This window comes from Pleurodeles waltl, chromosome 3_1 (assembly GCF_031143425.1).
Source record: "Pleurodeles waltl isolate 20211129_DDA chromosome 3_1, aPleWal1.hap1.20221129, whole genome shotgun sequence".
Lineage (NCBI taxonomy): Eukaryota > Metazoa > Chordata > Amphibia > Caudata > Salamandridae > Pleurodeles > Pleurodeles waltl.
The window spans coordinates 547325804-547339982 of NC_090440.1; the positions used below are offsets into that span (position 1 = coordinate 547325804).

The 14179-nt window shown below is 44.7% G+C and overlaps 1 protein-coding gene across 2 annotated transcripts in view; it reads left to right on the plus strand.

Moving 5' to 3' along the window:
• The window catches only part of MEGF11 (multiple EGF like domains 11), a 1692327-nt gene that overhangs the window by 589734 nt on the left and 1088414 nt on the right, over positions 1-14179 (plus strand). The gene's annotated exons all lie outside the window — the stretch shown is intronic.

Here is a 14179-nt window from a genome sequence, read left to right on the forward strand (position 1 = left end):
CATTTAAGAGGAGATGGTGAGGGCAGGCCTAGTACACTACCTACACAGCCTATGCAAGGAGGACATTAATATGGATACAAGCAGGGGTTCCCTTTCAACACATGGGAAATCTTATTGACCCTGCACGTGGATTTGTAGTTGTGACGGGCTGCCTAGAGAGAGGTGTTATTGCACTCATCAACATATGTACCCTGAACGTAGTCCAGGGAACTTTCTTTGCAGAGTTGTCATGGTCCTTAGTCCCTTACCTGGTACAAACAGTCATTATGGAAGGGGACTACAATTGCTTACCAGCTCCAGAACTCCACCCCACATTGAGGGTCTCTCTGACTACTAGATTGGTCCAGTTGTTTTTGGACTGGCAGGAACAATGGCGACTGATTGACATGGGGCATCTGACACACCCTTTAATTAAAGACTACTCATTTTTCTCTGGTCTCCCTGAGCTTCACATGAGATTGGACACCTTTCTTTGCACACCAGATATACATGGCCTGGTGCATCATGTTGAGTAACTAACTTGAACCATATCAGACCATAATCTGGTCTTACTACACCTATGGTGGGAATGACTTAGGCCAATATGGTGACAAAACTCTGAGTCTTTAGAGGACCCGCTCTTTTGCAATACTATTGGGGCATACTTTCGGCAGTACTTTGAGGAAAGTACTGACACTGATTCCTCCCCTATGGTGGAATGGGATGTGTTTAAAGTGCCTTTCAGGGGGAGATGCTTATCTGAGTTGGTGGTACTGTGATTGATTCTATTGACTGATATTATGATGGCAGAGGATGAGCTGAGAGCACTAGAGAGGTGAAGACCGTGCCATCCAGAACTACAAATATCCCTATTTGATGCCAAGGAGGAAGTGGCAAAGCATGTGGAGAAATTGCGTTGCTTCGACTACAAGGCATACATGCTTAGGGTCAGGCAGATTGTGACCGCACTGGCTCTTTACTAGCCTGGCTCACTAACCCTGCAACAAGGGCATCGGTCATAGTGGAAATAGAAATGGACCGAGGCGCGCAGTTGTATACGTAGGTTGAAATAAACCAGCAATTCTGCGCTTACTACCCAACCCTATACACGAGCGCCTCTGAACACACAGAGCACAATATCAGAGACTTTCTAGCACCCTTGCCTTTTTTTTCATTTCTTACCCCTGAGGAGGCAGAAGAGTTGGGAGGGGATATCACACTTCAAGAGGTCTGAGTGGCTTCCAAGGCCTTAGGAAGAGGTAAAACACCGGGAACCGATGGATTTCCAGTTGAGCTCTATGCTGCATATGTGGATGAGTTGGCCCCTAGATTGGCAGAGCTATACAAAGTGGCTAAGGATACCGGCCTCCTACCAAACTCCACTAGAGAGGAGCGGTAGTGCTGCTGTCGAAAACGGGCTGGCCGGCACATGACAGGAAACCTTATCGCCCATTATCTGTGCTCAGTATCAATTATAAATTTCTTAGATGCATTCTAGCGACTAGACTCCTCCCACACATGACAAGACTGATTCACTTTGATCAGGCGAGGTTCACTCCTGAATGTAACACTGCGCTCATTAATCTGAGGTTCCTAATGCTCCTGGAGGCCCATACTTATGATCGCGCTGAGGCTATGATCTTCATAGTATTTATTGAGAAAGCCTTTGACAGCCTAAAGTGGGGTTTTCTCTTTGGTAATGGAGTGCTTCCATCTGGAACAGGGTTTCATAGCCTGGACTCGATTGCTGTACAGAGACCCCACAGCTAGAGTCTGCACTGGCTGATATATTTCAGACAGTTACATGATGGGCCGGGCGACCTGACAAGGCATCCCCCTCCCCCCATTGCTCTTTGCCCTAGCACTGGAGCCTCTGGCCAGCTTGGCCAGGGTGGGAGATAGCTGCCAGCGGATAGAGGTCTTGGGACAAATCCATCACATCGCCCTGTGCGCGGATGACCTCTTAATAGTCCTAAAGAATATGACAACAGATCTGAAGGGCACAAGATGACTGGAGAAATGTGGGGCCATATGTAGGAACACAGTTTCCCATAGACACAGAATGGGTAAAATCTTTTTGTACATGTGGCCCTTGGTTCCTTCTCTGGATGCAAGGTCAATTGACAGAAGTTGTGATTGTTCTCAATGAGTACTAATTGAGATCCTCCAGCAGGACTAGACGTACTACAATGAGAACCTAGATGACTACCATATCTGGGGGTAAACAGCAGACTTGCTGGATGGGAATATGGGGAAGGCGATCAGAGCACTTAGGCGAGTGTGGACTTTTGGAAGACACTTCCTCTCTCAGTGGCAGGATGGGTGGCATTGATTAAAATGGTAGCACTCCCCAGATTGTTCTATTTTTTTGTGACACTGCTGGTGTGGATTCCTCGAGCATTATTTAAAGAACTTGATTCCCTTCTTATTGCTTTTTTTTGGGGAGGGGGGCAGTCCACAGATGGGGTAGCCTTAACCACGTTACAGAGACCAATAGCAGAGGTGGGATCTAGATGTCCCCGATGTTGAATTCTATTACCTCGCTGCACAGACGCAATGCCTGATGCAGTGGATGGCAGGCTAATGATGGGATGCAAGATGGCGAACAATGCACCTAATCTCCACCAACTGAGCAGAGTACTGCTGAGACTGAGTCACCCCCATGGGACTAATACCACTGAATTTCAAGTATTACAGAGCAGCTGGAGTAGATGTTTACAGAGACCTCTATAAGAAGTCCATACTCCCCTGACATGCCTTTAATTATGCAGGAGGGGTTGCCACATGGGGTAGTGGGATTGGAGAGGTGTCTTAGAGTGGACAGAAGCTGGAGTTACCAGGGTGGGGGACCTTCGCCAAGAGTTTGCTTTTCCCATTTGAGGAATTCAGACTGTCTTTGGACTTACCTCAGGGTCACTTTTAACTACATGGAGCAGTAACGACCCTGGTATGTAGACACTGTGGACGGGCTTCACTGAACACCCTAACCATATGAGCTGTTAGTACATAGCTATGGCCTTGTGCTCGTATAGGGCAGTCACCTGCTTCTACAAGGCAATACGGGGAGACATACATAAGCCTCTTAACACCCTGCGTATCATAAGGGAGGAACATTTAGGAATCCCCATTCCTGATGGCCATTCGACAATTATATTGGAAAGAGCCCCCAAAGTTTCCCGAAATGCTTGTTTCAAGTTATTTAACTTCAATGTATTACATATGGAACACCTCACACTCCGGAATCTCAACAGACACTTCCAGATAGTGGGGGCAGCATGCCCAAAGTCTAGGGAAGAAGGGGCAGAGTTCCTTCATATGATGTGGAGTTGCCTGTTGCTTACAGAATATTGGGGGAGGATGGCAAATATTGTAGCAGATATCACAACAAAGGAGGTCGGCACACTGGGGCACCGCCTCTTAAGCTGGTTTCTGCATATTGCAAGGAACAAAGCTGCAAGTAGGTTCCAGGACTTGGCTTTTATCCTAGCGAAAAAGGGAAATCACTAGAAATTGGAAAGCCCCTGGGTCCGTAGAGAGCTTGAGAGGTGGACTGGATATGACAGCGCAGTGCTGCTCCGAGAAGCTAGGCAGGGATGAAGTTCTTAGGTCTTGGCTAGGGCCTGGGAGGTATTGGTAGACAGCATGAAAGACCAGGATCCCTCGTCAATGGCAATGTCCCCAGATAATTCTCAGGAGAGAGCCTATGTCTATAATGAATGAGATGCTGAGTTGCTCGAGCACTACTGCTAGTAAGGTACAGAGCTGCTGCGAGATTCCGAAATATGTTTATAAACCACCCACCACTTAATGAGAAGGGTCGTTTCCAATTGGGACTAAATAGTGTATGGACACATGGATGCTACTGCAGGAGCGGGGAGGGTGGGTGAATGATGTGGGGGGAAGAATTGTTTGTTAATGCAGATGCTATAGCGATGTTTGCTGGAAACATATAGATTAGCTTCACTAATCATTCCTTGATCACAATCTATTATTGTGCAAAAAACAAAATAATCTGTTTAACAAAAAAGTGATGGCTCCCAGAAATGAGTGCTGGTGGCTCCCGGCTGAAATTGAGCACTGATTGCAGCTCACCAGCCTTTCAGAGGACGTTGTTAGCTTGCAGTCAACCACTTCCCTGCAGACCACACCTTTCTACTACTGGAGCAGTTTTAATTCAGTGACGCACATATGCAGTTCTGTATTTGAGCATTATCACAGGTGGGTGCCTTTAAAAGCCTCTGGGGCAAAGTCAGTCACCAAAGACCCTTGAAAGTGGAATGCGTGCTCCCTTTGGAAGCACCTTTGCAGGATCTCATTCTTATCCCCAGCTAGCTTGTGGTGGCCAAGCCTTTTCTGCGATATGGAAGAGCGCCGCTGGCTTCCGCTCCATAGACTGTGTTTTTCCTCTAGGCGCTCTGCTAGATTCTGTGGAGGCACAAATAGTTTTTTAGACGTTGTCAAGTTCTTAAATGGATAAATTAGATAAATGGACCTGGTGCTCCTGGAAGTAAGTGTCTAGAACAAGTGCTATGATTATCAATACAGTGCATATTAAAATATCCCCCGGCAATACTAGTAGCAAAAAAATCATAGAAACGGCATTCTCTCAAATGCCAAATTAAAGCGATGCATAGATACTCAGCTCGTTTTTTCAAAACTGTTACACTCTTGAGGAAGAAAATATAATTTTAAAAACATAAATAAATAAACACATCCGTTTGAAAACTGTGGTCTAACCAGCAGGGATCTAACAGCAATGAGATGAGAGAGGATTGATTCATCATTGGATATTATTGGAGCCCAGAGAGGCTCTGGTAGCGCTACCTACTATGTGTTCAATCATGCTGCTTTTTAAACTTGTTCCACCATCTGACCTTCTGTCAACTCTCCCCCAATTTCAAGCAGATCAATTCCTGTGGCAGGAATCAGAATACAAGAATACTTACTTACCTCATGCTAAGAACCAACTATACATACACCCCCATAATATTTAACAAAAAAGGAAACATTTGCATTGCTCCTATCAATGGCCACTCTTGGATGGCATTCCTCACTCGCTGCCACAGGAGGCTCACCTCCACCATGTGCACCAATCAAATCTTCACACTCACTACCAGAGTGTGCACCACTCTCCTCTTTACACTCACAATCCAACCACCACATATCTGTCTTATCCCTCACACTCTCCTCCACACTCAGAGCCTTCAGATTCTCCATAATGACAAATGACTCAGATGTCAAACTCTTTCATCACTTAATAAGAATGAATTACACATTACCCTTACCATTCTCAGTTCTCAACTCTCTTTTGACTCTCACCCGTTGCCTCCGCTAAGGTCTATAGTTCTCACTCTAAGTTTGCTATCAATAGTCCTACACACTAACCGTGCTTACCTAATAATTTTCCTAACTTCAGTAGGAGACCAGTACACCATCCTTGATTTGGTGATCCATATTAAGTTATCTTTCATGATCGCCAAAAAGACACACCAGTTACCTTCCTGGGCATAATTATGTCTATCCAACCATTTAAATAATTTCAAGTTCACACTTTATCCAGTTGTTTTTAGCTAATTGTATGATGCCTTTTCTCACATGGTTAAATCTTTCCACACTACCATTCCCACTAAATGATATACAGAAGTAGTTTTATGACCAATTCAGTTTCTGCATAAGCAATCATCCATATGTTCTAATTTGAACTGCAGACCATTGTTGAGGATGTTCCCCTTGAGTAAACCTTCCCTCATGAGCCCCATTCTAAAAACCTCACAACAACTTTTGCTTTAGCTTTCATTATGACCGCTAGGTCATTTAGAGAAGTTATCAATCAACACAACTATATACCTTAAATCTCCAATATATTCTTATACTGGTTGCATGATGTCTAGACGTAACCTACCTTGTGGCATGGCATATCATGGTATAGCTGAGCAACTCAAGAGACCTTTGGGTGTCTAATGGTAACCTGTGAATTATCAAAGGTTAACCACTGTACGCCCTATCTCCATATCCAAACAGAATCCTTCCCTTGAATTCATCTGGGGAATGAGTTGATAATCTACTTTAAAAATCACCAATTGTATTCTTTACCCCCAAGAAAATGGTGTACTGCATGATTGTAATCCTGTAGCCTTATTACCCATCGACCTCTTTGGTTGAATGTATTGTACATCTCACTTTTAGTTAAAACTTTCTTAAGGTCTTTATGATCTCTGCGGAAAGTAACAGATGTGCTCCACATGAATTGCTGAAAGTACTCTAACCCAATACACACAAGGGTTTCTTTTTCCACGTGCAATTAGAGTACTTTCTTTGGTTTGACTACGCACCACCCCCAGCTTTCTGCTACTAGCATCAGTGGTACTTTTGCTATTAGGGTCAAACTCATGTAAGGATGGAGAAGTAAAATATATTTTTTTACATTACAAAAAATATCTCAAACACTCTGGTGACCAAATAAATGTAACTTGGTTATTCATTAATTGTCTCAAGGTGTGTGCCTTTTATTTTTTAGCAAAATTGCTTTAACTTTGAGTAAAACGTGACTAAAACGAAAAAAAAGTTCTCACACCAAATTTGTTCTTAGGAGAGGGTGCATCCCTGAATGACAGTGTGCTGTAGCCTAATTACTTAAAATCGCAGTAGAATTATGCAAGATTATGCGAGGAGCACAAGCCAGCGTCAAGTGCTATTTTATTATTGCAAAATACTCCCTCACATCTTAAATTGACCCAACTGTAAGAAGACAGTGCTAAATACAATATAACATGAACAGCAGCAGCCAGCAGCTGCACAACTCTGTTCCTTTGCTCTTGAAGTAGTCTTATTTTCCCTAGATTACTCAGCATTACATGGACAGGCGTACTTTCAGTAATTTTGCATCAGAAGAGTAACACAGCATTACTGATATTACTCCAGTTACTCCGGTGTAGTTAAAATTTCACTCAGGCCTACTAATATCTCCTTTTCAGGATGCTGCTGGCACAGCGTAGTTCATTTCCTAAATATGTCATGTTAAGTATGCAAATTTACACTTGCTGTATCAGTGGTCAAGCCTTTGCCTTCCAGTATTTTGAGGTCCTGTACCAAGACAGTGTATTGTTTGGTCTTCATTCTCACCATGATAACCCTCCTGGGCTCAGAATGACACCGTGTGACCACTTAAATATTTTGTGCCTCATCGTTTGACAAACAGTTGCAGCTGAAGCTAGCCCAAATGGCTTTCTTAAGAACTGGAAGCATCCAACTGGATTTATGAATGCTGTCAATTTCTTACTTTTTTGGATGTAAGGCACCTGATGTTATGCCCTAGAGGGCTCTATAGTAGATAACCAATCGACTCACCTTTTTGTACATCATCTCATTGATCCTTAGCAGTGGAAATGTGTATACTACAATGTTCTTGTTGCTATCCCTGAGAGCAACGTGTAGTCTTACATTTCTGTTGACATGTCTGGCCATAAGCAGTGGAGGCACCCATTCAGATGATTCTGCTGGTTCTGTTGTGAGGTTCCTTCTTTGGTAATAAGACTGCGTGTTTAGGTTGGCAGAACGGCAGAGTGTGGGAGCCCGAGTCCTATCCTCACCATTAGTGACTGTTGGCCTGACTCCTTGCTAGCTCACAGTGCCTTCCCTGAGCCCCAAACCCACTAGGGTGAAGGATGATTATGGCAACTTGAACATGACACTCTGACCACCCGAGGAAACTGTGAAAATAGATCTTACCCCTTTTGTACTGTTACTTATGCATGCCAATAGATGCTCAATGGGTTTTCAATATATTTTTTTAAACAATCGCAATCTAGCATATAGAGAATGGGCAGTAATAATTAGGCAAATTAAACAAAGCAAGATAAGCAGCATTACAGACATGATAGAAAAGATAAACAATCCAACCACGATGTATGTGGTTCCAGATGTTTTAGAGGTTCCTACCTCACACTGTGTCTCTACACTGAGAGCATAGTGGAAATACCCTTCTGCCGGCCTGATCTAAGGGATTAGATCCAACCCTCCTCCCGAATAATATCTGGAGTGAGTCCCTGATGTAGATGGCAATCCCATCACCAGCCTAGCTGCATGTCACACAGCATGCGTCACAGGATAGTCATGGCCGGATTGCCCTCTACCTCTTCTGTGTCAGTGTTTTGTTTATATAATAAACCATACTGTGTTGGAAGTACAATTCTGATGCAATGTTATGTCTAGGTGGCAGAAGCTGTCTCCTGAACGGGCAACACAAAACAACATATCATGTGCAGAGTTCTTTAGCCTTGTACAGAAAGTACTGATTACATGTTGTACAAAGGCTAACTAAACAAACAGCTTCTTCCTTGGTTTCCTGCAATAAAGCCTACTGATGAAAAATAGGTAAAGATCAGCCTTACTGAAATGAATACAATATTAACACTAAGACATGAACAAAACAGGGATGACCAACCCAGGTCCTAGAGGTCCTCATGAGAGTTCAATCACCCTAGTGTCCATTAACTTATTCAGTTGCTGTGTCGCATATTCTCTTACCAGTGTTGGAATATTCCTGCTATGTTTGACACTTCAGATAGCATTTAGGCTATTTTGTGGTTAAAACCTTGATGTTAACCATTTTCTCAGAAACACTTTTAGAAACACTTTAAGCATACTCTGACTCATTGCTTCACCTTCCTCTGCACACAAAGCCTGCTCCGGACTTTTTTGATCTCATATTCTGCCTATAGTTCCCCTAGTCTTCCACCACAAAACAGATGGCACCTTCTCTGCAATATACAGTTTTCCTTCTGCACATCTATTTTTAAATTTTAAAAAATCCTGTAGCTTAATATGGCTCTAGTTATGCTTCTAGTATTCCCCAAAGAATCTCCTTCCATGCCTCATTAGTCATGATTGTGCACGGTGATCCAGAAATCACCACATATTTTCATGTAAAGCAATTTATGTACAGTAAATTAAAATAAAAGTATGCGCAAAAAAGACCAATGAATACAAGACTGCTTACATGTGCAATGGCAATACAAAGAACTCTACGCTCAGCTTGAAGATTTTCACTAAGAAATGTAGAGAAATACTCGGGAAGGTATTCAGCTTTTCACAATAAATGTGCATGTGATGTAACGTTTTTCAAGGAACTCCATCATGCCAAGTGAGAACTGGTGGTAGAGGTACTAAAACACAGTAACTTCACTATATGAAAGTGTAAACATATTTATTGTGAGCAAGGGAGTAGAACCCTCCAAGGAATTCTGAGTGACTGGGAGCATATATTGTCCAAGGTCCTTGACAAAATGAAAGGTGCATCGTCACCTTTTACTTTCTCACATAAACATGTTTTACGTGGCATAGATTGAAATGATGTTCAGTTTTTCTATTTAAAACACAAGCCCAAATCGCATGGCAACATGCTCTTGGTCTGCATAGACACTTTTGAAATGGTCAAGAAAGCTACAGCCCTTATTCTTGTAGCAAGCAACCTTGTCCTCTCTTTCAAAACTCTTCTTGCCCCCAACCACCCCACAGTTTGGTGACCACTGAGGCAGGAAAGGTTCCAAAGGACTAAAGAAGGGAGAAGGGAGTCAACACGCAGAAACGGAAGTAGTTATGGATACGAAAATCACTGTCTGGTCAGCCTAGCATCAGAGGAGGGAAATGCAAGGAGTTCTTGCCACACGGGGGATGCTCACCCATTAATGCTTTTTTTAAGCAAATATTGTATTGTATGTAAAACCAGCTTCCAAGAGGCCCACTAGCAGGCGTTTCACATTGTCAAAAGGCAGGGTTTAATTTGTAACATCATATCATTGTTTCTTGTATATTGTATCGTATATAAAATCCCCAGGATATATATTTGTCATGTTGTCAGCAGCATTATTAAAAATGAAATGGTGCGTGAAACCAATCAACCTGACAACATAAGTAACTAGTGGTCAGGTTGAATTCCGTATCCTGGAAGATTAACAGGAGTATAGAATAATCTGGTTTCATGTCTCCGCAATGTTATATGATCATGGCTGTGGAGTGAGTACATGGTGGTGTGCGGAGGGAGCGTTGCTCCCCAAAAACAGTGGCAAAAGGACACCTTATGTGCTCATCAAACGCACAGTATGACAGTGTAATAGATCTCCGTACCATCAAGTGTGAATTTTCTCTTCAATCCCTGATGTTTGAGTATCGGTGTGTCCCACCCTCCAGAGTTTACACAATCCCGCTATTAAAGATTCATGAAGAAAGGGCCCCCCTTGAGAACATCACAGACATCTTGAAATTCTCCGAAGGTTACATATTCTTCATTCATAAGTACGTCCCCAATGTTTTCAAGTCCTCATCTAGCCTGCTCTGAATTCCTTCTCATGGGTCCTGATGTGGAAGAGTTAGCACACACATCAGCGTGCTTTCCAGAGCATAGCGCACCTCGGCGTCCGTACGCTGCAGCACTTTTCTCCAGCTTCAGTTTCACCCCACACCAAGTCCAGCAATGTTGAGTCTGTCTTGAAATACTTACTTGGGAATTTTGATCATTAGGGTGGCAAGCAGATAGAGTAGATGCGGTATTACCACCATCTTCACTAGTGCGATCCCCCTGATCACAGATAATGGTAACGTCCATCAGAAGTTGAACCAGCGCCACATTGATTGTATCGCTGGCCTAAAGTTTCCTTCCAGGAGATAATATGCAGAGCTAAATACACTGACTCCCAAGTACTTTAGCAATACTGGTTCCCATTTACATCTATTAAGGCCTACCTGTGGTACATTCTCCCTTGCAGCATGGTGTACATTGTAGGCCACTGACTTTCCCTGGTTGTGTCACTGTGGTGAGGTTTAGATGATCCTTGGAGTTTACTGATAGTTCTGGAAGGACCAGTCTTAACAAATGTTCTTAGCCTGAGATAAGTATCCAGTAGTCACGGTTCCACTGACACAGGGAAGCACCTAGCAGGATGTGCCGTCTGGAAGGAGCCCCAAGGAGGAAAAAGCCAACGAGACAAAAAACCTCAGGAACTCTAGATGGTACGACTGTCTGGTGGAGTCACATAAGAAAGGCTCAACGACTGGACCACACAAGGTGGAGAGCTTCCAACAGAAAACAGAGCCTGGAAGACAAAGCTGGATGCGCAAGGAATTTCAGGAACCAGGATAAGGCCTGAAGAACTGGCAAAACAAGAAAGCCAGGAATCCAGAAACGAGGAAACACTGCGATAACTAGTTGAATCGTTGAGACGCAAGAGTAGTCAAAACTCATCCCCTTAAATAGCTGAAGGAACAGGAAATATAGGATTTTGTGAGAAAGACATAATGGAATGAAATAAACTGAACAGGCATATTCAATTTGCATATCCACTTGCCATGTGACTCTGTCAAACATTTTGTGTGCACCCATGGACAGTAGAACTCTTATATATAAATTTGTTGGCAAGCAGCTTTATCATTCCTGTTAGAAATGGGGTTTCTGGTTGGCTAGGGTATGCACCTCAGCCAGGCAGAACCCACCACTCTAGTCAGGACTAGGGAGTTACACACCCAAGATAACCCTTGCTCACCCTGTTGGTAGCTTGGCACAAGCAGTCAGGCTTATCCCAGAGGCAACGTGTAAAATGTTTGCACAACACATGTGACACAATAAATACACCACAAAGGAAACCCTACAACAAGTTATATAAAAATAAACTGTATTGCATAAAACATCATTAGACCAAACACAACATGTATCATTAATACCCTGCTACACAAGTAGCTGTCAGAACATCACAAGGATTACTAGTAGTCTGCAAGGCTGAGAAGTAGTCCGGTAAACACATAGTTTCTGTGATTCTGCAACATAAGCAGTAGCCAGGTCCTCATTATTGCCAAAAAGGCACATGCCATAATAAACACATCAAAATGGATGCCAAGACATCATCATGAATGAAGACAAAAAAATATTTCCTTATTACATGTGCCCTAGAACATTACCCTCCCACTGTATACCAGGGAGATCTTAAAATTATGGATGTCCCCCAAAACATGGAAAGCAGAACATACACATAAGTCAGGTCATAACGAAAAGAAATGCAGCCTAGACAAAGAGGGCCGAAGTACCATGTTGGAATGTAGGGTTTATAACAATAACCGACAATCCCTTCCACACTAAGGTTGCAGCACCTCTGCGCTACCTTTAGGAGAACTACGGTACCCAAACCTCATCCACTGTGTCAGGTATAGGAGCTCCTACGCTCCTATTACATCAGGGGGGTACGGTTCCCAATAATACTGGCAGGATCGGGGACCTCTGTAGATGTTCCGTCCTGTCCCGCTATGACTAGCGAGCCAAAAATGCCTACCAAGCTGGGGAAATCTGGAGAAGCTCTCCAGGGCGTCCCAAGGCAACACTGGAAAGAAGGTGTGCTGCGCCTAAGGCACAAGGTATCAGTGGTTTGCACTTTTGTTAGGCAGAATACGGTAAATCAGAGTGCAGCCCATCAGACAAACTCCTGTAAACCTCGGGATCCCTCAGTACAATCCCCACTACCAGAAATGCCCCCCAAAGTGCTTCACCACGATACACTTAGGAAGAGAAGGCACAGTCCACGGGAGTCTCATGGGGAGGCCTCTTTCGGTCCGCCATCCCGTCAGCCCGAGCGCACTATACATGACCCAGGCTGGGGCTGCGCTGACTGTGTCACAATGATGGGGACCAGCCCAGTGGTCCCCCAGGCCAGGGGGGGTGGCGCTTCTGCTGGGGAGAATGCTGTCCAGCTCCCCGGTGGTAATCACTGTAGTAAGCTCACCGCTCTGAGGGAGCCACGGCTGCGACAGTGTGAACACGGCCTGGGCTGGAAGAATGGCGAGGGCGCTTCCCTCAGGAGTTTTAAGGGAGGCTCCACAGTGAGGCAGTCCGGGGGTCTTTCTGACAGTCACCTTCTTCAGTCCGCGCTCTTCCCTCTCCACCCCGGACAGGCAGTCAATCACCTGGGCCGCGACGGTGAATGCACCAAAGAAGGTGCCTGCTTGTGCCCTGGGGGCACCACCCGGGGAGCGCTCCACTTGCAATCAAGGAGAGGCTGCCTGCTGGCTCCTTCCCACTTTTCTGGCATCGTGGAGGGGGGGCACAATCACAGTGACACGGGGGCACTCCCTGCACCCGCCGTAGTCCACAAATGAAGCATCACGTGCTCTAGATATCAGGCAAAAAGCGTTCTCCTCGCGCTGAAATAGGAGAACACAGAGTGCTCTTCATACGCTGTTAAGGGTACTGCTGGTCTGGAATGGAGGGTCTACAGCCCATTCCAGAAGAGCACTTAGGGACACAACCGTAGCAGGCAGGCCTGCACACACAAGGAAGGGGAGCTGGAGTGGTGGTTCCTCCTGGAAGTCCAGCAGTGCCAGGGAACTCCAGGTCAGGGAGCACTGGCAGCAGGGCAACAAGCAGAAACATGATCCTGCTGAGTCATTTGTCCACCCAGCAGACACCAGGCAGCAGGGCAACAAACAGAAGGGCAGGCCAGATGAGTCCTTTGTGCAGTGCAGTAGCTCCTCTGGTAGAGTATCAGTCCCAATACCAAATGTGTTCTGCCAATGTGGGGGACAGACCCCTGTACTTATACTCATTTTGCTCAGCTTCCACAAAAGGGGGAGAAGGCATTTCAACTAGTACTAACCGGTTCTAGGAATGTCCCCTTTCTCTTCCAGTCCTGGCTCCAGACATAAACAAGGAGCAAACAAGTCCTTTGTATGAGGCCGGGGCATAGCCTTTACAGATGCAGGTGTGCCCGCCTCTATCTCTCCCAGCCCAGGAAGGCCCTTCAAAATGCAGATGCACTCTTGTGACACCTCCACCCTCCCTGTGTACAGGCTGTCTGAAAAGTATGCACAAAGCCCAGCTGTCACTCTGCCCCAGACACAGATTGGAGTCAAGCTGCAAAACACCAGAGTCATAAGCACAGAGAAATGCCCACTTTCAAAAAGAGCCATTTATATAATGGTAAATAAAAAAAATCCACCTACACCAGTAAGCAGCATTTGTCACTACCATTACAACCATACCAAACAATCCTACACCACCCCTCATAGATCAGACAGAACCACTTCGACATATGTTAGGGCATTTCCAATGCAGTCCTAGGAGAGGATCACTGCTCACAGTAGTGTGAAACTACAGGGGCTGTTTGTCACTACTAGGACATGTAGTACAGAAAGACATATGTTCTGCCTTGTACATACTCAG